Source organism: Nanorana parkeri, unplaced genomic scaffold (genome assembly GCF_000935625.1).
Source record: "Nanorana parkeri isolate BGI_ZX_2015 unplaced genomic scaffold, ASM93562v1 scaffold1239, whole genome shotgun sequence".
Lineage (NCBI taxonomy): Eukaryota > Metazoa > Chordata > Amphibia > Anura > Dicroglossidae > Nanorana > Nanorana parkeri.
Genome location: NW_017307507.1, coordinates 282,961 through 309,413, shown reverse-complemented (window position 1 = coordinate 309,413; position 26,453 = coordinate 282,961). Strand labels below are relative to the sequence as shown.

The 26,453-nt window shown below is 48.2% G+C and overlaps 1 protein-coding gene across 1 annotated transcript in view; it reads right to left on the bottom strand.

The window, feature by feature from the left end:
- TMEM39A (transmembrane protein 39A) overlaps positions 1–8,627 on the bottom strand; it is a 38,143-nt gene extending 29,516 nt beyond the window's left edge. The window contains exon 1 of the mRNA XM_018568747.1: positions 8,606–8,627. The gene's annotated coding sequence lies outside the window, so the exon portion shown is untranslated. The remainder of the gene's footprint in view (positions 1–8,605) is intronic.
- Positions 8,628–26,453: the final 17,826 nt, after the last annotated feature.

Below are 26,453 nucleotides of genomic sequence, written 5' to 3'. Positions count from 1 at the left end.
GGGCTTGAGCTAGGCTTTCCTTGTGGAGGGGGGCTTGAGCTAGGCTTTCCTTGTGGAGGGGGGCTTGAGCTAGGCTTTCCTTGTGGAGGGGGGCTTGAGCTAGGCTTTCCTTGTGGAGGGGGGCTTGAGCTAGGCTTTCCTTGTGGAGGGGGGCTTGAGCTAGGCTTTCCTTGTGGAGGGGGGCTTGAGCTAGGCTTTCCTTGTGGAGGGGGGCTTGAGCTAGGCTTTCCTTGTGGAGGGGGGCTTGAGCTAGGCTTTCCTTGTGGAGGGGGGCTTGAGCTAGGCTTTCCTTGTGGAGGGGGGCTTGAGCTAGGCTTTCCTTGTGGAGGGGGGCTTGAGCTAGGCTTTCCTTGTGGAGGGGGGCTTGAGCTAGGCTTTCCTTGTGGAGGGGGGCTTGAGCTAGGCTTTCCTTGTGGAGGGGGGCTTGAGCTAGGCTTTCCTTGTGGAGGGGGGCTTGAGCTAGGCTTTCCTTGTGGAGGGGGGCTTGAGCTAGGCTTTCCTTGTGGAGGGGGGCTTGAGCTAGGCTTTCCTTGTGGAGGGGGGCTTGAGCTAGGCTTTCCTTGTGGAGGGGGGCTTGAGCTAGGCTTTCCTTGTGGAGGGGGGCTTGAGCTAGGCTTTCCTTGTGGAGGGGGGCTTGAGCTAGGCTTTCCTTGTGGAGGGGGGCTTGAGCTAGGCTTTCCTTGTGGAGGGGGGCTTGAGCTAGGCTTTCCTTGTGGAGGGGGGCTTGAGCTAGGCTTTCCTTGTGGAGGGGGGCTTGAGCTAGGCTTTCCTTGTGGAGGGGGGCTTGAGCTAGGCTTTCCTTGTGGAGGGGGGCTTGAGCTAGGCTTTCCTTGTGGAGGGGGGCTTGAGCTAGGCTTTCCTTGTGGAGGGGGGCTTGAGCTAGGCTTTCCTTGTGGAGGGGGGCTTGAGCTAGGCTTTCCTTGTGGAGGGGGGCTTGAGCTAGGCTTTCCTTGTGGAGGGGGGCTTGAGCTAGGCTTTCCTTGTGGAGGGGGGCTTGAGCTAGGCTTTCCTTGTGGAGGGGGGCTTGAGCTAGGCTTTCCTTGTGGAGGGGGGCTTGAGCTAGGCTTTCCTTGTGGAGGGGGGCTTGAGCTAGGCTTTCCTTGTGGAGGGGGGCTTGAGCTAGGCTTTCCTTGTGGAGGGGGGCTTGAGCTAGGCTTTCCTTGTGGAGGGGGGCTTGAGCTAGGCTTTCCTTGTGGAGGGGGGCTTGAGCTAGGCTTTCCTTGTGGAGGGGGGCTTGAGCTAGGCTTTCCTTGTGGAGGGGGGCTTGAGCTAGGCTTTCCTTGTGGAGGGGGGCTTGAGCTAGGCTTTCCTTGTGGAGGGGGGCTTGAGCTAGGCTTTCCTTGTGGAGGGGGGCTTGAGCTAGGCTTTCCTTGTGGAGGGGGGCTTGAGCTAGGCTTTCCTTGTGGAGGGGGGCTTGAGCTAGGCTTTCCTTGTGGAGGGGGGCTTGAGCTAGGCTTTCCTTGTGGAGGGGGGCTTGAGCTAGGCTTTCCTTGTGGAGGGGGGCTTGAGCTAGGCTTTCCTTGTGGAGGGGGGCTTGAGCTAGGCTTTCCTTGTGGAGGGGGGCTTGAGCTAGGCTTTCCTTGTGGAGGGGGGCTTGAGCTAGGCTTTCCTTGTGGAGGGGGGCTTGAGCTAGGCTTTCCTTGTGGAGGGGGGCTTGAGCTAGGCTTTCCTTGTGGAGGGGGGCTTGAGCTAGGCTTTCCTTGTGGAGGGGGGCTTGAGCTAGGCTTTCCTTGTGGAGGGGGGCTTGAGCTAGGCTTTCCTTGTGGAGGGGGGCTTGAGCTAGGCTTTCCTTGTGGAGGGGGGCTTGAGCTAGGCTTTCCTTGTGGAGGGGGGCTTGAGCTAGGCTTTCCTTGTGGAGGGGGGCTTGAGCTAGGCTTTCCTTGTGGAGGGGGGCTTGAGCTAGGCTTTCCTTGTGGAGGGGGGCTTGAGCTAGGCTTTCCTTGTGGAGGGGGGCTTGAGCTAGGCTTTCCTTGTGGAGGGGGGCTTGAGCTAGGCTTTCCTTGTGGAGGGGGGCTTGAGCTAGGCTTTCCTTGTGGAGGGGGGCTTGAGCTAGGCTTTCCTTGTGGAGGGGGGCTTGAGCTAGGCTTTCCTTGTGGAGGGGGGCTTGAGCTAGGCTTTCCTTGTGGAGGGGGGCTTGAGCTAGGCTTTCCTTGTGGAGGGGGGCTTGAGCTAGGCTTTCCTTGTGGAGGGGGGCTTGAGCTAGGCTTTCCTTGTGGAGGGGGGCTTGAGCTAGGCTTTCCTTGTGGAGGGGGGCTTGAGCTAGGCTTTCCTTGTGGAGGGGGGCTTGAGCTAGGCTTTCCTTGTGGAGGGGGGCTTGAGCTAGGCTTTCCTTGTGGAGGGGGGCTTGAGCTAGGCTTTCCTTGTGGAGGGGGGCTTGAGCTAGGCTTTCCTTGTGGAGGGGGGCTTGAGCTAGGCTTTCCTTGTGGAGGGTGGCTTGAGCTAGGCTTTGCCTGTGGAGGGCGGCTTCAGCTAGGCTTTCCCTGTGGAGGGTCGCTTCAGCTAGGCTTTCCTTGTCGAGGGTGGCTTCAGCTAGGCTTTACTTGTGGAGGGTGGCTTCAGCTAGGCTTTCCTTGTGGAGGTTGCCTTGAGTTAGACCTTCATTGTGGAGGTTGTCTTGAGTTAGACCTTCATTGTGGAGGTAGGTACACAGATCACATTCAGTATTTTTGTAGGAGGTTGCCAACGTTACTCCAACGCCAGCAAAGGCAAATAAAACAAATACAATTGACAGAGCGTGCTGAGCACGTATTATTATTATTGTTCACCGAATAAATGAATAGAGTTTCCTGAGATCTTGCCAATAAGGAACTGGTGGAAGAGGCACTGTGGTTACGAGGACGTTTGTAGATACCTCATATAAAACATTGTCTCCAGGAGCCACGTCAGCCAGTGGACGGCGAATTCCATCCAGGAAACACTACAACCGTGCTAAAAGCAGGAAGAAATCCAGAGGGCAAATCCTGGGAACACCTAGTGTGCGTTTTCGCAGACTCAAAGCCATTTAGCAGATATGAAAGCCATACGGATATAGAAAACAGTACAGCCAACTACACAAGAGGAAATACACTAACTAGGTAAGCCAGTTGTACAGGGTCAGTTTAAATGGAAGATGTTTAATCTGTAAAGTCCTGCTTCAATTTCTGTGTCGGGTCTAGAGGACCCCTAAAAAGGAAAAGGAAGTCAGTGGGGAATATGAACAGTGGTCCCCACCAAACCAAAATTTGAGTGTTGGCTATACGTTAGGCAATGTCTACCAATTTCAACCAGCTTTACATTGCAGAAGGCACAACAACGAACCCCCTATAATCTGCCTCTCACACCAGTAGACCTTAAAGGGTATCTATGGTCAAAATAAAAATAAAAAAACAATCTGTATTTATATATTGAATTTCCATCCCGCTCCTAATACCCAGATCCATCTAGAAGTTTGTAAACTTGCTTATTGAAGGTGCCCCAGAGGATGGACTTCCTCAATGCACTGACACCATCTTACTCAGCCCTGTGAATAAGCACTTCCTGGTGAACTACAACTCAACGTCTGAACAATGTAACACAATCATTGCTTGCTGGATGCAATGCATGTTGGGATATGTAGTCTTGGCAAATTGAGATTGCATGACAAAGAGACGCAAAGCACACTGGGAATCCAGGAAAATGTTGGCAGTGATGGACAGACGGAAGGCAGCGCTCACTACGTAAAAGGGAACTCCAGTATGTATTCCTATTACAATGCCGATGTTGTAAGAGGAGAGGATATGCTGGGGCTTTACAACTCCTTTAACATTCTTTCTTGGACACATGCAGTGCCACCTGAATGAGGAACCGTCATCCTTTTATCTGCCAAAGGACTAAAAGTCCCAGCAGAAAGAAGCATTACCTGTTGACTTGAATGACGTATCACTAGACACCATCAAACATTATGCTTGCATTACACAACATATAAATCTTCCATTATTAATAGTCCTGTCATTTCCAATGACTAACCTGTTGATCCTGCCAGCGCTGTGGTTGTCCCCTTACTTCCTGTTGAAGGCTGACAACGCTATGCTACCACTGCCGAATTTAGGGCACTCCCTGATCTATGTCTCCCCCATTCACCTTTGCAGTGACATCATCACATCAGATCACTGCGCCCACCCTAGAGACGTTGTCGGGAGTGAGAGCCAGAAGGACAGTGGGGATGGTGTAGAGCAGGCGTAGGCAAATTCTGGCCCTCCAGCCATGTTGAAACTACAATTCCCATTCATGTATCTGCCTCTGGGAGTCATGCTTGCGGCTGTCAGAGTCTTACAATGCCTCGTGGGATTTGTAGTTGCCCCACAGCTGGAGGGCTGGTATTTGCCTACCCCTGGTGTAGAGACTGCCCAGCTCAATGATGGCTCCACAGTCATGTGACCACCAAAAATAAATAAAATAAAAAAAGTTATGTAGAAACACTATTAAAAAATAAAAATCAAGGATCGGCTAATCATACAGGACTGCATTGTATGCGTGTTAGTGGTAGGCTTACCTTACACCAGCGGTAGGCAACCTCAGCACTCCAGCTGTGGCGAAACTACAAACCCATCATGCCTCTCCCTCTGGGAGTCATGCCTGTGGCTGTCAGATTCTTGCAATGCCTAATGGGACTTGTAGTTCCACAACAGCAGGAGTGCCGATGTAGTCTCATCATTAAAAGGAGAACTATGAGGTGAGTGATTTTCACTCAGCTTCATAGTTTGAGCCGACCTGTGACAATGAAACTGCCACACGTCGGTTTAATAGACCGGGAAGTGAGCGAACACATACCGCCGCTCGCTCACTTCTCGAACATCTCCCTGCAGAAAGTGGTGACCGTCACTCACGGCTCCATGCAGGGATTCCCCCCCTCCCCGCTCCGATCCTCCAGCGCTGACTGGCGGAATGGACGGGGGGGGGGCACTCTGCCTGGTTTCCAAGTCAGTAGGTTGCAACGCTGCATGCAGAAGATAAGGATTGATCCTTTTTTCTGATCACCGCAGTGTGTTACAATGTAATACGCCGCATGGCAACGTGCTGGGGTGACCAGAACTGCATGAAATTTCCCTTTGTGACAAGTAAAAAAAAACAAGTCATTGCATCACCTATCAGCAGCACGGACCCGACATGTACACAACAGCTTGCACAGTGAATACGTATCAGTGTAAACTAAGCCAATCAGAACTTTCATCCAAAAATCGACAAAGTAACTTCCATGTAATCTGCAGACATAAAACATGAGACTTCATAAACTTAGTTGGTGGTGTCCCCCATTCTTTGAAGAGTCACACACACACGCTGATGAATCAAAAGCCGTGGGGAGCTGCTACTCCTCCTCGGCAAGCCATAGCCGTCGATGGCGTCGCCTCCCACTGACTCTTAAAACGGAACTGAAGTTACAGAAAAAAAAACTGTTCACAGGTAAAGTTTTTGGGGTAGAAAAGACTTTTGTATGTTAAAAAAAAGCTTCTTCTGCTTCTCTACTAGCAAGATATTAATAAAAGGGATCTCTGGTCTATGTATCTCTATATTGGATTTGCAGAAGTTCTCTCCCGCTCCTAATAACCAGATCCGTCTAGAAGTTTGCGAACTTGCTTATTGAAGACGCCCCTAGGATGGACTTCCTCAATGCACTGACACCATGTCACCCAGCCCTGTGAATATGTACTTCCTGGTGTCACGACTCGCACAAAGTCTGCCTTCTGAACTAGGCAGGGCTGCAACTAATGATTATTTTCATTATCGATTAGTTGGCCGATAATTTTTTTTCGATTAAAAGGAGAACTATGGGGTCAGTCTTTTTCCCCATAGTTCTCCTTAGGGTAATGGGAGGACACAAACTAGCGTCCTCCCGTTACCCTACGCTCAGTATACCGCGAGCTACAGCTCCCGGTATACCGAGACGCCGCACTGCAGTGCCGTCCGTCTGTTTTTTTACTACGGGCGGACGGCAAGAGGTTAATCAGATTTAAAAAAAAAAAAAAATGCCATTCTTAATGTAAAATAAAATACACAAATGTTACAAACATGAAGTTTACTTCAGAATAAAGCTGTGTGCACAATTTTTTTGCAATCACGCTGGATTGGAACGCACGGCATCACGGTACCAGTGCGGCCCATCACACTGTAGGTTGGAGGAGCGTTTGGGTTGCAATTGAAATGAATAGCACTGCAAAGCACATCCCTCAGCAGAATTTGTCAGGCCCGAAACCGAATATTACTTTTTCCCACCTTTTATAATAATTGTACTGCAAGCACATGGCGTTCGAATAGCTCCAGCCAGGAAATGACGGCTGCAAGTGACAGGATTCCGCAGGCGGCAGCGCAATGTAAATACAGCAGGTAGTGGGCTGGTGTAATAGCCAGCCTGCTGTTGGCCATTTTAAGTTGCAATAGCCAATAGCAGGCTGGCTATTGCACTCGTCCACTGCTTGCTGTGCCCTCCTCCCAGCGTGGAGGAGAGAGCTAGGGGATCCAACCAACTAATCGATAATGAGAATAGTTGACAACCATTTTCGATCTATTGTACAGACTAGGACTGCAACCAAAGTAACATTATCATTGCTTGCTGGAAGCAATGCACGATGGGAGATGTAGTCTTGAACAATGTAACATTATGATTGCTTGCTGGAAACAATGCATGATGGGAGTTGTGGTCCCGAGAAATGGAGATTGCTTCACATCAAGCAGCAGGGAAAGAGACGCAAAGCACACTGGGAATCCAGGGAGCTGTTGGAAGTGATGGGCAGATGGAAGGCAACGTATTATCAGACAGAACGCCAGTATGTATTCCTATTACAATGCTGATGTCATAAAAGGAGAGGATATGCCGGGACTTTACAACGCCTTTAACTGAAGACTGATTGCAGAGCATGCACAATGCAATGTACAGTCCCAACCTATTTCCTGTTGCGCAGGAGTTGCATCCTCAGTGGCTGCTCAATGGGCAAAGCGAGAAGACGCCGGCGATGGGGAAAAAAAAGAGCAATGGCGACGGCGGGAAGGGTGAACCTCGCATCGCTGGAGAAGAACAGACCGAAAGGCCACGAACGCAAATGTTGTCACGCTCACCACCCACTAGAGTCCCCCTTAAAAGCAGAACAGGAAGTTCCAACAAATGATTCCGGGTGTTCACTTTAGATTTTGCGCTCATTTGCATATTGGTAGCCCTCCCTGGATCACTGTGGACAAAACTTAACAACAGATATACAGAGATCTGAAACACACTAAAGCAAACTAAATACAACAAAAAAAAAACAAAGAAGAAGAAGAAGAAGAAGGAGCAGAGTTCTGTTTTTTTTAACAAGCGCAGAAAAAGCACCTCCGGGCACAATTTAACCGCATAGAAAATGGAGAGCAGCCAACAGCTGCCTATATGACAAGATGTAATTAATCACAGAAGACACATGTAAAGCAAGAAATACTGCAAACAGGTTCAGCTGAAGATGAATTATACATTCCTCGGGATGCAAGACAGAACGAGAGGAGCAAAAACTAAACAGAGAGTCCTCACGCTGGGAGGAGGGCACAGCAAGCAGTGGACAAGTGCAATAGCCAGCCTGCTATTGGCTATTGCAACTTAAAATGGCCAACAGCAGGCTGGCTATTACACTAGCCCACTAGCTGCTGTATTTACATTGCGCTGCCGCCTGCGGAATCCTGTCACTTGCAGCCGTCATTTCCTGGCTGGAGCTATTCGAACGCCTAGCTAGAGACCGGTGACATCACTGAGAATGCAGCCTATCTATTCACTAGAGACCGGTGACATCACTAAGAATAAAAAGTCAAGCATGGCTCCACCCATAAGAATCTCTACTGTTGAAGTAAAATGTTCATGAGAGAAGGATTCTAATCTGACAGAAGCCAGGGAAAGGTCGGTGAAAACGTGTTTCCCTGGTGGGGGTTCCCATGTTTCTCTCAGGGCAGATGAGCTTTAATTTGTTCCTCAGTCTCCCCCTCCTCCCATGTGTTCTGTTCTTCCACATACAATACACACAGGGTGAATCATAGAAAAACGCAGCGGCTCCAGTACACGGCGTGTGCTCTGGTTATCACTTTCTGACCTGATCACAAGATCAATTAGGAGAAACAATTCCCGCTGATCAGCCATCAATCATTGATCAGTGATCAGTGTCAGGGGAGACGGCTGAGAGTTCTGCAGGATCACCTCCTGGATATCTGGTCACCATGGACTGACGGTTCTATACAGGGGGATATATTTAGGCAGAATGGGGGTGTACACAGTCTATAGGGGGTAACATACATGTACAGGAGGGAGAAGGTGTGTACATTCTGTAGGGGGCGATATGTTTACCTGTACGGGCAATGGAGGGTAGGGGTACACATTCTATGGGGGGTGGGTGGGGGGTCATACTCACATATGTACACTTTCAATAAGGGGTGTCCTACACATGTACAGGCAGGAGGGGGGAAGTATACTTTCTATAGGGGGGTGTTATACTGCCACATGTACAGGAATGCGGGGAAGTATACTTTCTAGGAGGTACAGGAAGGACGAGATCTATACTTTCTATAGGGGGGGTGTCATACTGACACATGTACAGGCAGCAGGGGGGTGCATACTTTCTATAGGGGATGTCATACTCACACATGTACAGGCAGGAGGGGGGAAGTATACTTTCTATAGGGGGGTGTTATACTGCCACATGTACAGGAATGCGGGGAAGTATACTTTCTAGGAGGTACAGGAAGGACGAGATCTATACTTTCTATAGGGGGGGTGTCATACTGACACATGTACAGGCAGCAGGGGGGTGCATACTTTCTATAGGGGATGTCATACTCACACATGTACAGGCAGGAGGGGGGAAGTATACTTTCTATAGGGGGGTGTTATACTGCCACATGTACAGGAATGCGGGGAAGTATACTTTCTAGGAGGTACAGGAAGGACGAGATCTATACTTTCTATAGGGGGGGTGTCATACTGACACATGTACAGGCAGCAGGGGGGTGCATACTTTCTATAGGGGATGTCATACTCACACATGTACAGGCAGGAGGGGGGGGGGCTCAGGCATCAGTTGTGGTTCTTCTCTTCCCCCCAGCAGGGAGCTCCGGACTGGCTCATGTTGTGTATATGGAGGAGGGGGGTACCGGTACAGCAGCCTGGCTCTCCCCCTCTCCCTTCTTCCCTCCTTCTGCAGCTGCCCAGGAGAGACGTGGCAGAGCGAGCTGCCACCGTCATCAGCCAGCGACCCCCGGCGCCCATGCGCAGTGCCGCAGGCGGGGACTCTCCTCCGCCATCTTGCTAGTGGCGCATCAAGGAAAGGGAAAAGGAGGCCGAGGTTGCTTATCAATAGATATAAAAACCAGGCTGAACAGAGACAGAGCCTAAAGAGTGCTGTAATTGCACTGTACGTGGGGAACTCGGGGGTGTTCAAACAACACACCAGACTGTGAAATGGGAGGCGCCATCTTGGTGGTGGCAGACCTATATATCATACCAAATAGGATTGCATGAGCGATATAACTGGTCCTATGGCTCAGATCTGTTGGATGGGTGGCAAATTTCATGCTTTGGCTAAGCAGTCTTGTGGGTTCATATAATGTGAAGAACAGCGAATTGCATGATAATAGATCAGCATTGGGGGTTAGCCTAGAAATAAAACAAAAAATTCCACTTTATAATCAAATGATGTCTTTATTTATTAACATTTTTACTCAATTTAGAAGTATTTTATTCCAGGATATCTTTACTGAAATATTCTAACGTGACAACATCATATGAATTCACTGCAAACTTTGGCACTGGGGTCCACAAATATATTCGGAAATTGCAGTATGATGATCTTTGTTTCTTATGTATATACAATACTTGGTCACACTACCCAATTTTTAAAGTCAGCCCCGGTGTTTGATTATTGGCCTCTGGAAATGTCTCTGTACTTCTAAACTGACCAGTTATTCCAATGCTTCTTATTTTCGTGCCCCCTCTCCCTCCAGAGAGCATCAATGCCCCCTTTCCCTCCACAGAGCATCGATGCCCCCTCTCCCACCATAGAGTGTCGGTGCCCCCTCTCCTTCCACAGAACATCGATACCCCCTCACCCTCCATAGAGCATTGGTGCCCCCGCTCCCTCCATTCAGCTTTGGTGCCCCCTCTCCGTCCACAGAGCATCGATGCCCCCTCTCCCTCCATAGAGCATTGGTGCCCCCTCTCCCTTCACAGAGCATCGATGCCCCCTATCCCTCCAAAGAGCATCAGTGCCCTCTGTTATGAGTGTTATGTTTAGTTTATATGCAACTCTATGATTCATCTCTGTGGGTTCTGATATTGAAGTAAGATGCCCTTCAAACACCCTCTCTCTCTCCACAGAGCATAGATGCTCCCTCTCCCTCCATAGAGTAACAATGCCCCTTCTCCCTCCTTAGAGTATCGGTGCCCCCTACCCAGAGCATCGTTGCCCTCTCTCCACAGCATCAGTACCCCCTCTCCCTCCATAGAGCATTGGTGCTCCTTCGTCCTCCACAGAGCATTAGTGCCCCCTCTCCCTGCACAGAGTATCGGTGCTCCCTCTCCCTCTATAGAGCAACAATGCCCCCTCTACCTCCATGTAGCATCGATGCCCACTCTCCAGCCACAGAGCACCAATGTCCCCTCTCCCTCCATAGAACATTGATGCTCCCTCTCCCTCCATAGAACATTGATGCTCCCTCTCCCTCCACAGATCATCGGTGCCCCCTCTCCCTCCATAGAGCATCGGTGCCCCCTCTCTCTCCACAGCATCAGTACCCCCTCTCCCTCCATAGAGCATTGGTGCTCCCTCTTCCTCCACAGAGCATTAGTGCCCCCTCTCCCTCCGCAGAGTATCGGTGCTCCCTCTCTCTCTATAGAGCATCGATGCCCCCTCTCCCTCCACAGAACATCGATGCCCCCTCTCCCTCCACAGATCATCAGTGCCCCCTCTCCCTCCATAGAGCATCAGTGCCCCCTCTCCCTCCATAGAGCATCAGTGCCCCCTCTCCCATCACAGAGTATTGGTACCCCCTCTCTCTCTATAAAGCATCAGTGCCCCCTCTCCCATCACAGAGTATTGGTACCCCCTCTCTCTCTATAACATCAGTGCCCTCCTCTCCCTCCACAGAGCATCAGTACCCCCTCTACATCCATAGCACATGGATGCTCCCTCCGCAGAGCATCAATGCCCCCTCTTCCTTCATAGAACATTAACGCCCCCTCTCCCTCCATAGAACATTAATGTTCACTCTCCCTCCGCAGAGCATCGATGCTCCCTCTCCCTCAATAGAACATTGATGCTCCCTCTCCCTCCGCAGAGTATCGATGCTCCCTCGCCCTCCATAGAACATTGATGCCCCCTCTCCCTCCATAGAACATTGATACCCCCTCTCCCTCCATAGAGCACTGATACCCCCTCTCCCCGCACAGAGCATCTATGCGCCCTCTCTCTCCATAGAACATTGATGCCCCCTCTCCCTCCATAGAAAATTGATGCTCCCTCTCCCTCCATAGAACATTGGTGCTCCCTCTCCCTCCATAGAACATTGATGCTCCCTCTCCCTCCATAGAACATTGATGCTCCCTCTCCCTCCATAGAACATTGATGCTCCCTCTCCCTCCATAGAACATTGATGCCCCCTCTCCCTCCATAAAACATTGATACCTTCTTTCCCTCCATAAAACATTGATGCCCCCTCTCCCTACACAGAGCACTGATACCCCCTCTCACATCATTGTACTTGTGCCACAGCCGGAGGGCCAAAGTTGGCCTACCCCTGACCTATGGCAAGATCTCCCGCTGCTCAGCAATGCTATAGTTTTGACTTTAGTTCTTTACGGCCTGTGTAATTTTGGGCGTGTTATACTCTGTGCTAAAAATTGCAAGCGCACACAAATAGGTTGGGGAATAGTTTTTACTTGTATGCTGTGGATATCCTTATGTATTATGAGGGCCCCATTTAAATGTATATTGGGGGGGGGGGATTTTGGGGGGTTTTTTTTATGGGTTTTCTTTTGTAAATTGAATTTTAAAGCTGCCCTGGAATGGGTTAATGTGAAACTGAGTTCAGTTGTGTCTTGTCTTATGCCATGATAATAAAATATCTTATCTTATCTTATCTTGAAAGGTGTCCTTTTTCATCTTAGATAGTTTTGGATGGTATGCATCTGATATATTGCATATTGGATTTTTAATTGACACAAAACAATAAACATTTTACTGAAGCCTGTTGCACTTTGTAAATATATTTTATTTTTTACTAGGAACAAATTATTAGTGTTCCTGGGAACCTTTAAAACCCCATGAGCCTGAAATTGGGTTGTGGGTGTGGGAGGTAGCACCATGAAGAATTGGGGCCTGGGTTCAAATATCAAAGATTTATGTGCAAATAACTGAGAGCTGAGAGCCTGCACAGCCCCCCCTAAACAAGACACAGCTCTTCTGAGACCCTGGAGACATCAGGCCGCGAACCCGGAGCAACACAGAGTATGTAGCTTCATATTATTCTGCATTGCTGTATAATGTATTGCTGGCATTTGTAGTCCTCTATAGCTGATAGTATTATTCTGCAGTACTTTACAATGTATTGCTGGGATTTCCAGTCCTCTATAACTGGTGGTATTCTGCAGCGCTTTACAATGTATTGCTGGGATTTCCAGTCCTCTATAGCTGGTGGTATTCTGCATTGCTCTGTAATGTATTACTGGGTTTTGTAATCCTATATAGCTGGTGATATTCTGAATTTCTGTGTAATGTATTACTGAGATTTGTATACCTCTATAGTTGATAGTATTATTCTGCAGTACTTTACAATGTATTGCTGGGGTTTGTATTCCTTTATAGCTGATGGTATTATTCTGTGGGGCTTTACAATGTATTGCTGGGATTTGTAGTTGTCTATAGCTGAAGGTATTGTTCTGCAGTTCTTTACAAATGATTGCCTGGATTTGTAGTCCTCTATTGTTGATGCTCTTATTCTCCAGGGCTTTACAATGTATTGCTGGGATTTCCAGTCCTCTATAGCTGGTGGTATTCTGCATTGCTGTGTAATGTATTGCTTGGATTTCCAGTCCTCTATAGCTGGTGGTATTCTGCATTGCTCTGTAATGTATTACTGGGTTTTGTAATCCTATATAGCTGGTGATATTCTGAATTTCTGTGTAATGTATTACTGGGATTTGTAGTCCTCTATAGTTTGCAATATTCTGAATTTCTGTGTAATGTATTACTGGGATTTGTAGTCCTCTATAGCTGGTGGTATTCTGCATTGCCCTGTAATGTATTACTGGGATTTTTAGTCCTCTATAGCTGATGGTATTGTTCTGCATTGCTGTATAATGTATTGCTAAGATCTCTAGTCTCTCTACAGCTTGGAGGCAGTGGCAGATCTATCAGGGTCGCAGCTGCAACCGGCTCTGGCGTTCCGACTCCAAGCTGTGGAGAGACTACAAATCACATCCCGGACAGGAGGAAGAGGGCCCCGATGACCGTCACCATTTCCATAAAAAGGCCCACCAAAATCCTCAACACCAGGCCTGTGATGCTCTTAATCCGGCCCTGAGTGTCACCATGTGGGGCTAGCATTTCCCTCAAAAAGGAAGTCAAATAATTATTTAGACATATAGGAGCAACCCTGGCTAATCAAACATATGTACAGTATATGTGTGCTGGATAAGCTAATGGAAATCTTTTTCTTCTTGGTTTATTTATTCTTTAAACCCTTCCCCCAATATAAAATTTCATGTGAACGTAACATGCTATCATACAGAAATACCACTGATATGACCCATTTTCATGTGCCCCCACGTGGGTGCAACAGCTTTGTGATGTGAACTCTGCATTTTTTCCCCATCTACGACTAATGATCATCTCTGTCCTTTCTTCGAGTAGCTGGGATCAGATGACACAGATATACAGCCTCCAGGTCTCTTCTGTGTCACATCATTCCAGTTTTGGGTTCTTCTATGTTCATTCTTTCACAGTGGAGAGGATCCAGACGCACATTCCGTTCCATGTAGCCATAAACTATGTCAGACCTATAAATGTCCCCTGTTAAATGGCAGCTCTGGAAACATTTTCTGTAAGCACATATTTTGAGTTATTATGTTTGCCTTAAAGCCCAACTCCATGCTAATTTTTATTACTTTTTAATTTCTTAGAAATGCCCCCAATAACAAAAAAAAGCAGCTCAGTGCTCACCAAGCCACTGTAATCTCTTTTCACCACAAGATGTCCTCAGTCTTCCGCACTAAGGACATACTGTCAGTGCAGGGTTCCATGGGGCCACCTTCTGAGGGGGTGTCACTCACGTGCGCGCGCAGCCCCATTCTCCTGCCTGCTAGCTTCCACAGGCGATAAATGGATGTAAGCAGCCGAGACAATATCCAGACCGCTATTGGCTATTTTCATTTGAAACAGCCAATAGCAGACTGGCTATTGAAACACCAGCAACTGAGGAGAGGAGAGGACCTGAGAGAGAAAGTTGGCTCTTAGTATAGCTCCTCTGCTCAGTGGGTGGGTGGGTGCAATAGCCAGCCTGCTATTGGCTTTTGAATTTTGAAACGGGGAGAGGGGGCACCGTGGGGGGGGGTTATCTAAGTGGTCGAAGCTGCTCCCTAGGCAGCAATGCACCCTAGGTGGCTGCCTAGTTTGACTAGTGGCAGCACCGGCCCTGAGTAAGGCTGCCCTTAATGGCTGTCCTCATCAGACAGGCGTTTTACAGGGCAGCCATACGCAGTGCAGGGTCCTTGCCCTGCGTTTGTGGAAGCTGGCAAATCCTGTAGGCACCGCTGGTCTTGGAGCAGGAGGGTTCATTTTGTGGAGAATGCACGCTCCTTGCTATTGCCGGTGTTGTATCTTGACACATCAATTGGAATTAGTCAGGGTAGGCACCTGCATGGCGCCCCTCTATTTAGGGTGCCTGTAGGCACGTGCCTACTCTGCCTGATGGTAAATCTGGCCCTGGGTGTCACTATGGTGCACTGCGTTTACTGCACAATGTTGCAAAGAGCAGCCATCAAACCGCTCTCTGAATCAGTTGAATGCAATGGTTATAGTCCTGACAATACGTGGACTATGTATTAGCAATTATTACAATAAGTAGGCAAGAAATGGGCGATATAAGAGCAACACATGGGCAATCATGACAATATAAGAGCAACAGATGGGCAATCATGACAATATAAGAGCAGCAAATGGGCAATCATGACAATATAAGAGCAGCAAATGGGCAATCATGGCAATATAAGAGCAGCAAACGGGCAATTGTAACAACATCAGTAATGCAGTATACCCTTATTACCATTACTGTTCAGTTCTCTTCATCTGACAATTTGTTTCAATGCGATATTGGATCTCTATTGCTGCATGTGAACCTGTATGCCAATGAGGAACGCTCATTCTCTCCACCTAGGATTGTTACATTGTAAATCATTACCAACATGTATTTATTTCCTATGATCCTCATAGTGGACATAATGCGGAATTTTTGTTCCCATTCACTCTGTTCTTTATGAATAAACCTATTGAAGAACATTCAACAACAAGAGAAATTACACTAAGAGCATGCGTTTTTGCCCCACTCTCACAGCAGCAGGTTAATGACTATACATGCAGTTCCATGGGGCGAAAAAGCTATGCAAATATTTTATAAATAGACCTCCATGTGTCAGAATGTGAAGGAGTCTGTCTGTGGGACAGGAAGCAGTAAAGAACTCACCTGGGTTCTGTAAGAAAAAGTTTTTACTTGAAAAAATCCTTTTACGGAGATGTAAATCCAGGAGGTGTATTTCAAAGCTGGATGGAAGATGGAACTTCAGATCTGGATGGAAGATCAGATTGCAGAACATTGACATCTGTAGGCCTTCCCTAACATCCCTGGGTAAGTCTATTCGAGTGTAAAGCTGACTGTACACTGTTCCTATTTCAGCCAATCCTACTGACTCAGAAAATTGAGTCTGTGGGTGTCCCTGTCGGCATCACTCCATACAGCAAAAGTTCAGCCCTGCTCCATACACTAGCTTCTAGTACAGGAGTGGGCAACTCCGCTCCTCCAGCTGTTGTAGAACTACAAGTCCCATGAGGCATTGCAGCCCTGACCGTTACAGGCATGCTTCCCAGAGGCGGAGGCATGCTGGGATTTAAAGTTAAAACACAACTGGAGGGATGAAGTTGACCACCCCTGTTCTAGTATATGGCCAGCTATGGACGGATCAACAATGATAGGGATTTCCAAGTCGACTTGTCTAGATAGCCAATGTCTGTAGTCACTTTACGGACCATGTCTGACCTGCAACAGAATCATTAGAATTGAACTTGCAAGTGATTAGTGTTAGAAATGCCACAGCATCCTGATTGCATTACTGACATTCAGAGATGTACTATTTTATTTTGAGCAGTAGATGGCGCTGTAGTGTAATGTTAGTCTATATGCTTATGCATGTTTATGATATACAGGAAGTTCTCTCTATATGCTCTATAATGCTGTATTCTGATATAATGTCCTTCTAAGCAAGTAAAACTAAATTCAGTATTCCTCAAGATCTCAGTGCTTCATCTAAACACATAACCAACAATTACAAAGCCACTGTCCCTGCTTTTAGGCGGATGTCCCCGGGTAAAAAGTAGTGTCCCTGGCAGGGGCGTAACTAGAAATCACGGGGCCCCATAGCAACATTTTGAATGGGGCCCTGTGGTTTCTAGTTACACCCACCAGACTCTCTATGGTGGGCTCTGCAGGGTCTCAGGTGGGCTGGTCACACCCCTTACCTGTCAGCCCCGCCTCCTCCTTCGCTGCCGACGGTGGGCTCAGCCTTCTCCTCCGCAGCTGCTGGCTGCCACTGATTCAGCAGCGGCTGTGAGAAGGAACGCGCCGCTGCACAGATCACTGACAGGTTGTTAGTGATCTGGACAGCGGCGTGTTCCCCCCCACAGCCGCCAGTGACAGCCAGCAGCCTGATTTGGCATAGCGACCCAGGCGGCCAGCACGGCATCAGGGGGATGTCGTGGCTGGGCCCCCCTTTTCCCCCGGGCCCCATAGCGGCCGCCTGGGTCGCTATGGCAATTGTTCTGACACTGGTCCCCGGGAGCTACGTGAAGTACTGTAATGTGTCACAACTCACCGCTGATCACTGTCAGTATGGAGGAAACAGTGTTTTACTGCTTGCTGCTTACTGACATTAAAGAGGAGGCAGTGCTTCATTCTGTTGATCACTGTCCGCACACACCACACACTGTCACTACTCATTGCTGATCACTCGCAGTATACAAAAGTGTGTTGTGAATCACTGTCAGTACAGAGCACATACAATCACTAATGTTTTCCCCCTGCTGACACCGACGCAGCGTCATTCTTTCCTTCCAGTGACACCACCCACACGGGGCATTTTTTCTTTCCAATGACACCACCGACACAGAGCCTCAAACTGATGCTGAGGCATTCCTTCCTTCCCCACTGTTAGCCCCAAGTTGCACCCATTGAATAATGTTTATTTGGAAAACAAAGGGTTCATATAATTTGTAAAGAAAAAATCAAAAATAGTTTGGAGAGGAACTCTAAGTGTTTTACATTTTTGCCACCTCCCCTTTTCTGGATAAAAAAAAAAAGGTTCCCAAGATTGACCTACCGTCTCCATGCGCCAGTTTTATTTCCGGGGTAGGTCTTATATTACAGAAATCCCTGAAGATAGCTCTAGGTCGTACTTTCGGGGTAGGTCTTACTTTTGGGGAAACACGGTAGAAGACTGCAGTTAAAAAGGTATGTTTAGGGTTAAAAAAAGATGATGTGGGGGTGGTTTTGTACTTTACTCCACATAGCCGGAATTCCATTATAAAGAGACCCCCTCATTGCTTTTTTGAAAATCTGCATGTGAACATTCTGTAAAATAGACCCTTTAAAACAAGTGAACAGGGTCTTTTTAAGAGGCTATGTCCAAAAAGCAACCCTATCACAGGCAACAACTCATTATTGACAGGATCACTAAAAGAACACTTACCTTTTACTACGGAGTTCCTCGCTCGAATGCCGAGACAAGTAATAGGCTTTCCCTTTGCTAGTGAATGGCAATTTGCAGCATTCTGGTCCAGCAAGAGAGTGAGCCCATAGGGTCATCTCGATTTCTCAAGACTTCATATCCCATCATGCATTGCTTCCAGCAAGCAATGAGAATGTTACATTGTTCAGACTTTGAGTTGCAGTTCAGGCGGCAGGCTCTGTGAGCATATTCACAGGGCTGAGCGAAATGGTGTCAGTGCATTGAGGAAGTCTATCCTAGATCCGGGGACATTGCGCCACCTGCGCTGATACAATGGCTTGAAGAGGAGGGTCATGGGAACTGGAAGAAAGGGTGCTGAAAATGGCAGCGGCAAGACGAAGCAGGGAAAGGATCCTGGAGCTGTCATCGCTGGAGGCCGTCATTGCATGAGGTTATGCGTATGTATGCTGTGCATACTTGTACATTATGGGAACTCCTGCCGCATATAGTTCCGCTTTAGTCTCCATTCGCACATGAGCAAATTGTTGTGCGTTTCCCGGAGTGCGGCACTGCTCAACATGAAGATTTCATGCTACAACCTGCCGCTTGTTGCATGAAAAAGTACAGTTTCATACTGTACTCATCAGTTTCATGTTATCAGTGATTGATGGCCCTAAAATTATTGCTCTCACTGCGACGTTCGCAGGTATGCGCACCTGACGCATGTTTACATGTGTGTATGTAGGGGTGGGGACTTTAAAAAAAAAATTTGTTTTTTTTTAAATTCTTTTTTATGTGTAACTTAAAATTTTAACATTAATTCTGTTTCCTATTTTTTTTTTCCACTTAACTTTATTGCTATCATAGAGGGGGCTAAGAAACCCTCCTATGTGATAGCAAAAGATGTGACAGGTCCTCTTTATGGAGACATCAGGGGTCTCCAAAACCCCTAATGTCACCTTGGACCCATCTGAAGAAGCTGATGAAGCAGAGATCTGCTTTATCAGCTACTCTCCAGCATCTGAAGCTGGAGAGTGACACAAGAATGCGGACGTAATGTAATATACATCACTTACGCATTCTGACACTGGAGAGGGGACCGGAGGGAGATCGCGTACCGACCTCCCTCTGATCGCCTGTCAGAGAGAGGCACTATGCTGGTCCCGGGCTCGCACCGGGCACAGCGGAGCCCGGGACCAGCATGACAGCGGGAGGGGCGCACATACCGGGACCTCATACGAGCGATCCGCCGGCTCTGTAGACAGCGGATCGCTTGTATGTAAACAGGCATCGCTGCCGGTTTTTACATTTTGTGTCTTTACCGCTCTCGCGCGGCACGCACGAGTGGGCGGGACTAACAGGCCATGTATACACGGCCTGTTACATCCAAGAAGCTCCCAGCCGGCCGTTTATACACAACGGCCGGCCGGGAGGTAGTTAATGTACATCAATGAATAGTACAATACCACATGGTACATGTTCATTGAGTGTCCTGTCTGTTCATTGAGGAGAATTGATCAAAACTGGAGCAGACAAAATCTGGAGCAGTTGTCCATCAGCTTCTATCTTTCATTCTCAAACCTTAACTGAATTAACTGAAGAGAGAAGCTGACTAGTTTCTATGGGCAACCGCTCCAGATTATGTCTGTTCCAGTTTGCCTCTCACTTCCTGTTGAGGCTGCAGGACAGGAAGTGAAAGGAAATCTCCCATATGGGAAACAAACAACAGAAAATAACATAAAAGAGTTAGTAAGGCTTTGCTACACTATCCAAAACAATTTATAATCTAGTTTACATTCACAGGGGGATATAAATCAAGTTTCCAGCAATCCTTGCCAGGCAGAACTTTTGCAATCTTGAGCCTAATATCTATACTATAATTAATGTTTAGCTTAGTTGCCCTTCACAAACATGGCGGCTGCCACACTTCCTGCCCCTATCAGGTGACCTCTCTAGCTCCGTACGTGCCGCTCTGTCCTTTCAGTCCTCCCGCTCTCTATTGTTTATAACGGGGCCGGTAGAATAGTGCAGCTGTGAGTGCTTAGGGAAGAGGCAGGTGAGAGCTGCCCACATATCCCATTGGCGGGGGCGCCCCCCTGTGCTCACTGCCTGTAAGTACACTCTTAATCTTCTTATTCCTATTAGTTTGATTAGATTGTATCTGTTTATACTTAGAATGTTATCTGTATGTGTTTTCATGTGTTCCTAGAGATCAGCTTGGACAGTCCAGGGCTGTGTGTTCTAATGCACCCTGTAAGACTGGCCTGGCATGCTGGCACTTGTAGTATTCGAGGTATAGTGCTAAGATGGTGGTGATCAGAGGATCAATAATACAACCCATGGCTGATGTATTAGTGAAAGTGATTGGATTGTTGCTGGTGGGTGATCAATAAAAAGTGATTGGCTCCGGCAAGGCGCTGACGGCCTGTCTACTAGGGGCCCATTTACTAAAGGAGATGAAGAGCTTGGTTTCGTAGAGGTCAGTTGGGTAGGAAAGTGGATATGAACTGACGTTCAGTAACAGTTTACATTGTAACTTGTATTTCATTTTTATTTAACGCGAGCATCTGCTGGGTTGGATGTAACCGCTGCGGCACGATCAATGGGGGCTGAATGTGCATTGTCCTTACAATGAGGCACTCCTGTGCGGAACGCGTTAAGGTTCTGCTGTTGAGGTTTGTTCACCTGTGCATTACCTTCCTTTCTATAGTATACCTACGGTCAAGCGTGAGCATTGATCTGTTTTATTATACTGATAAAGTTTTATATTGCTATAGTGAACGGGATTAAAGGAGAACTATGGGGTTAAAGTGACATTAAACCCTCAGATTTTTTAACATAAAATACTGTATTTTATTTTACTGTACACAATACTGTAATGTGCGCCTTACTGTAATCCATGGTAGTTTCCCTTCTCTTTGCTGCTCTTCCCTTTTAAATCTGTATCTGTTCTCATGCTGGGCAGAACTTCTGTTTTGCCGCAGACTGCCTTGTCTCTGGAATGGATACATGGTGTCTGTGTGCAGGTTCACAACCTGAGCCAGCACTACAGGAAGAGGCCCTGAGCTGCAAAGGGAAGTTCTCCCCAAGCATGAGAAGACATGAGGATTTAAAAGGAAGAGCAGCAAAGAGAAGGGAAACTACCATGGATGGGGGGGGGGTGGTCATTTTATAAAAGCTCCACCTGTTAGCAAAGCACAAATGCCCTGAGATGGCTCTGATGAGTTAAGGAACTTCCTACTGTCCCTAGAGGGACCCTCCAGATAGCGCTGACGAGTATAGGAATTTTGAATCTAGGCGAATGGCCTGCAGAAGGCCCCTGCAAATGACAGCTGGGTGGAGCCAGCCGTGATCTCACGGCTGGCTCCGTCCAGTTGTAATGACAGATCAGCGTCCCCAAATGACCTGGGGACGCTGATCTGTCACAGCTGGCTCCGTCCAGTTGTTGTTCATTGGCAAGGACCTGCTAGAAGACTCTTAGCAGGTGCTGGCCAATAGTAAACAGTTGGGTGGAGCTAACTATCACTGCTAGCGCCGCCCAATTTTTTTTCTTTAAAAAAAAAAATCTTTATTTAATTTAACTATTTGTTTATATTTGTAAAATATATTTGTAACTTTTTTTTTTTTTTTTTTACTACTATTTTCTATTCTGCTCGCTAGCTCGGAGGTACTGAGCAGAATAGCCGAGCCGAATGCCGCTCGACGCCATTCGGCTGTTCACTCACTGCTGTTCGGCCTCTATGAGAATAGGGGCGAACGGCAGCAAGTGAGCTGTCGGCGCTTCGGCTCAGCCGATACAGATGTTGGATCGGCTGAGTAGAAGTCCTTCTGCACTTCTGACGCAAGTGCAGCCAATGTACGGCTGAAATCAGCCGCACTGAGCCGGAGTGAATAGCCGAATGCCGTTCGGCTCACTTCACTGCGGCTGGGTTACTGACTCGGCTGCCTTCGGCAGCTTTGTGAATAACCCCCTTAGGCCTCGTTCACGGGGAGAACGGCCGGCACGTATCCATCCTGTCAGCGCATGAGTACGACACCCGCACGGAGGTGCAGGGCGGGTGAGCGTAGGGCAACGTACTACCGCGTACTCCCATAGAGAAGGACAGGGGCTGCGTACTAATCACACACAGCACCTGTCCTTCCCGGGAGCTGCCCGATACAGCCGTGCGCGCAGCACGGAGCTGTACGTGCCGCCCTTTTCTCGTGTGAATGAGGCCTTAGACCTGGTTCACACCTGGGCGTTTTGTAGCGCGTTCCTACGCTCTGCAAAACGCTCAAACACCGAAATCCCATTATTTCCTATGGGCATGGTTCACACCCGGGCGTATTACAGGCCGTATGAACGCGCTACAAGCGCCCTACGCCCAAAGAAGTACAGGAGCTTCGTTGGTGCGTTTTTGTCGCGCGTTTCCATTGGGATACAGCCAAGTAGCCCTCGGAAACGCGCGTTTTTTACCGCGAATCGCGCAACAAACACGCGACACGAAACGCGCGACAAACGCACATATTCGATACGCCTAAGTGTTCTGCTTTCTGAAAAATTTATGTTGGCTTTCCTAAATTTTCTAAAATGATGGACTTCCCCCTTTTATTACCACCAACTGGGCGATCTCCCTGTTTTGTTTAATTAAAAAGGGAGCACCACCAGCTTCCCTTTAGGCTCCGTCTGCATTTTCACAGAGAATTCCTACTGCAGGGGACGGTTGTCATTTGAGTTTGAGCTCTGTTGCACCTTCCAGTCCCAGGAAGGGGCATTTTCAATTATTTGGCAGTTTCAGAGCCTTTTTTTTCCACCAAGCTGATTTTGGAACAATCTCTTCTTGTTGTGTTGGTAGAGAAGAGCGATAACGGTGGCTGTGTAATCTGTTACCATGTGACCTCCATAAAGCCGGGAGCTGATGTGGTGCCGGGTGAGATATAGATAAGGAAGATAATGACACAATATAACGTCTGCTGATATAGAAATGTCTCCTGTGTATATATAACGCGGTCACATCCACACACTGCAGCCATTTCCTGTCATTCTTTCCATATACTTCCTATATACGCCTGGCTTCTACACCCGCTGGGAGCTAGGACTGAGTTTTAGTTCAGTATTGTAGACCCGTCTTGGTTCCCTTTCTAAAATAAAACTTGTGTCAGCGTGTCCTTCCCCAATCTGTCTGTTACACCCTCATTACCACCACCTGAGCGAGCGAGGAAAAGAGCATCACCTGCATTCCTTAAGGCCTTGTTCACACCAAGCGCGGAGCAGTTACAGACCGGATCAAAACTGCGTCCAATGGTATTTTGGGCTCTAGTTCACACCGCAGCGTTCAGTTCCAGAGAAGGTAAATAAACTGCAACAAGCCCTATTTTACCTGCTCTGGAACGCATGCAAACGCATCCAAAACACATGCAAACGCCCTGGAATGCACTAAAAGCCCATTCTAAACTTTTTTTGAAAACCAAAAACGTCCCGGAACGCATCAAAAACGCGGCACAACCCACTGCACTGCGTGATCTGGTCTGCATTTGGTGTAAACATGCCCTTAGGCGTGAAGAGTCTGGAAGAGCTTCTTCCCTAAAATCCAAGTGTAGTTTGTACAACAGGAGTAGTTTTTATTACCCCTGACCATTGACATGGTGGGGGCATTTATTACTACCATTGACATGGAGGGGGTCTTTTACTGCCACTGACCATTGACATGGAGGGGGGGAGGGCATTTTTTGCTACCATTGACCTGGGGGCATTTTTACTATCACTGACCATTGACATGGGGGCATTTTTACTACCACTTATCACTGATGCGAGGACATTTTTTTTTTTTTTTACTCCTACTGGTCACAGTCCAGCCCACAAAGCCTGTAATAGACAGTGAACTGGCCCTTGGTTCACTAAGTCTGGGGGCCCCTGTGCTCTGGTTCTTGACAAGTACCGAAGAACCGCATGTGTCTCCTGGGCCGTGGGTTGGGCACCATGGCTCTACAGTGTACGTCTTTCAGTCAGTGTCAGGCTGCACGTCTCGTACGTTCTCGTACTCGGGAGGCATTCATTATAATGTACGCTCGCATGTTTTGTTTGCTGCTGCATTTTTTTCCCCCTGAGGGCAATCTATTCCGCAGGAGATGAACTTAAAAATCTGGCAAAGTACACTTCTGCCTATGGGGTGGCTCCGATGCCTTGTAGGGTCCCCCAGGAGCTCCCCCTACACCCCCGATCCTGACTACAGGATGTAACTACAGCTCCGTGTTCTATGTGCAGGTTCTCGGTAAGAAGGCGGCTCCTCGGCCCGCCAGCTCTAGATTGACCACTGGATCTACTAAGGCAGCGGTTCTCAACCTGTGGGTCGGGACCCCTTCGGGGGTCGAATGACAATTTGCCAGGGGTCGCCGGGAGTCTCCCGCTATTAATAGCGGCTCCCGGCCGCCCGGGAGAGAAGCACTTTCTCCCGTAAAGTGCTCTGCTTGGAATGCATAGCTAAATTCCTATTGGCTATTTCACTTTGCAATAGCAAACTAGCTATTGCACCTGCACACTGCTGCTGTCAATCAGCAGAGGGGGACCTGCAGTTCTCCATTAGGTCCCCATCTGGTGATCATCATCATCATCATCATCCATCATCCATCATCCATCATCCATCATCCATCATCATCAATAATAATAATAAAAGCTGACACCCTCGGCATGTGTTATATGGTTTGCCATTTTAGCTGTTACAGCAGCGGTTCTTAACCTGTGGGTCACTGTGTGATTTTTGCTGTGCTAGGTGAGAGTCCTCCTCAGCCCTCTCCTAGCGCAGCAGTGTCAGTTCTCCCGCCACGTCACCAGATGTCGCTGCAGCAGCCGCCTCAACCCTAAATTTTACCGTGGGGGGTCACCACAACTTGGCAAATGTTACCAAGGGGTCCCGGCCCTGGAAAGGTTGAGAACCACTGTACTAAGGGCCCATTTATACCATTGGTTGCACTGAATGCGCTGGAGTCCATGCCTGTGCAGATGGCGAGGTGGGATTTCCTGTGGCAGCCTTGATATAGCAAAGGCGAATGTCTGCACCCTCCCTCAGCTTCATTATGAATGCCACATGTTTGGGAATTGTACTTGGAAAAATGTTAGTACAAAGCAGAACCAGCCTGAGAAGAAAGGCCTTTGCCCTGCCAGCTTGCTGTAGCGGTGGATCCTGTGTGGAAGCAGTGGTCTCTCTGCAGAGGTCTGACATGCCTCCCTGCTGATTCACAGCCGAAGCTCCCCAGTCGTCGGATAATATCGCCCTTACTGGATTGCAGAACTATGGGCCTGACTCCGCATGGGGTGTATCAGTCCTCTGCAGAGAGACCGCTGCTTCCACAAATGCATTTAGCGCACGCTGTTGCACAGCACCGTGCTTTAATTAGAAAAATACATTGCGGCTTTCTCTGCACTTAAAGGGCCCCATTCACACTATGGCATCGTGCTAAACGCACTGGATCTGTCTTGTTTCGCGCACCTTGCGTTGCACCTTGTTGTGCAGCAATGCCCGCCCATCGCGAGGTGCTTTTGAGCTGCTGTTGAAAATCAATGGTGATGTAACACACCAGCACACCTAGAGTTGCAATAGCTTGCTCTAAGAGAATCAGAAGGGGCCAGGACTAAGATTGTTGGACAATCAGCTGCCAGGCATTCTGACAGCTGCAGGTGCCTGCTGTCAGACTACAAGAGCCAGGAGGGGATATTTCCCCCATGCACTCGATTTAGCACAGGTGGAGGAATTGAGCGGATTTCTGTCACTGGAACAAATTGTACGTGTCTGTGTGTTTGTGTGTGTGTGCACGTACGCAGAGGAGAGTGCTAACATTGCATAGACTGCTACCATGTGACACCGATAATCTGGAAAGCTGACATTGCGCCTGATGTGGTCTGACATTACTGGGCGTGCGGATAAGAAAGATTTTACTATAAAGGTAATAATGTAATAAAACAACTTTTACTGCCGTGTAAAAACCTGACGAGTTTATTGTGTTTTATAAAAGGTTTAACTTTGTAACTCGTGAAAACAAAAAGCCTCGGAAACGCAATGTGAGCCCGGGATTTGTCATCGCGTGGTGCAAGTCTCAAATCTGAGCTCCGGGATCAGCAAATATCCCCCTCATACAAGAGTCATGTTGTATTGTTCTTGGTGAGCTTTGTGTATTTCTTCCAGATCTGTGCCAAACGTGGAGCTTTCTGTAATAAAGACCGATCACTGCTTCTCTCCCTCCTTGTGCAGGGGGGCTGGTCTTGTATCCGCCCCCTCCTGCAGTTTCCTGTAGTGGGTGGAGCCTGCTGGCTCCCTCCCACAGCTCTGCTCTCTGCACAGGTGATGTTGTTGCTGCTACTTTTCTATGGTAATAGCTCAGTTTGCAAAGTCATGTGGTCCAGACAAAGTGGATTTATACCAGTCAGCTGTAACATTCTGACCGCTGAGAGGTGATGGGAATAACATTGATTATCTGGTTACAATGACAACTGGAAGTGTGTGTGTTATTACATTGGCACATGCAAGTG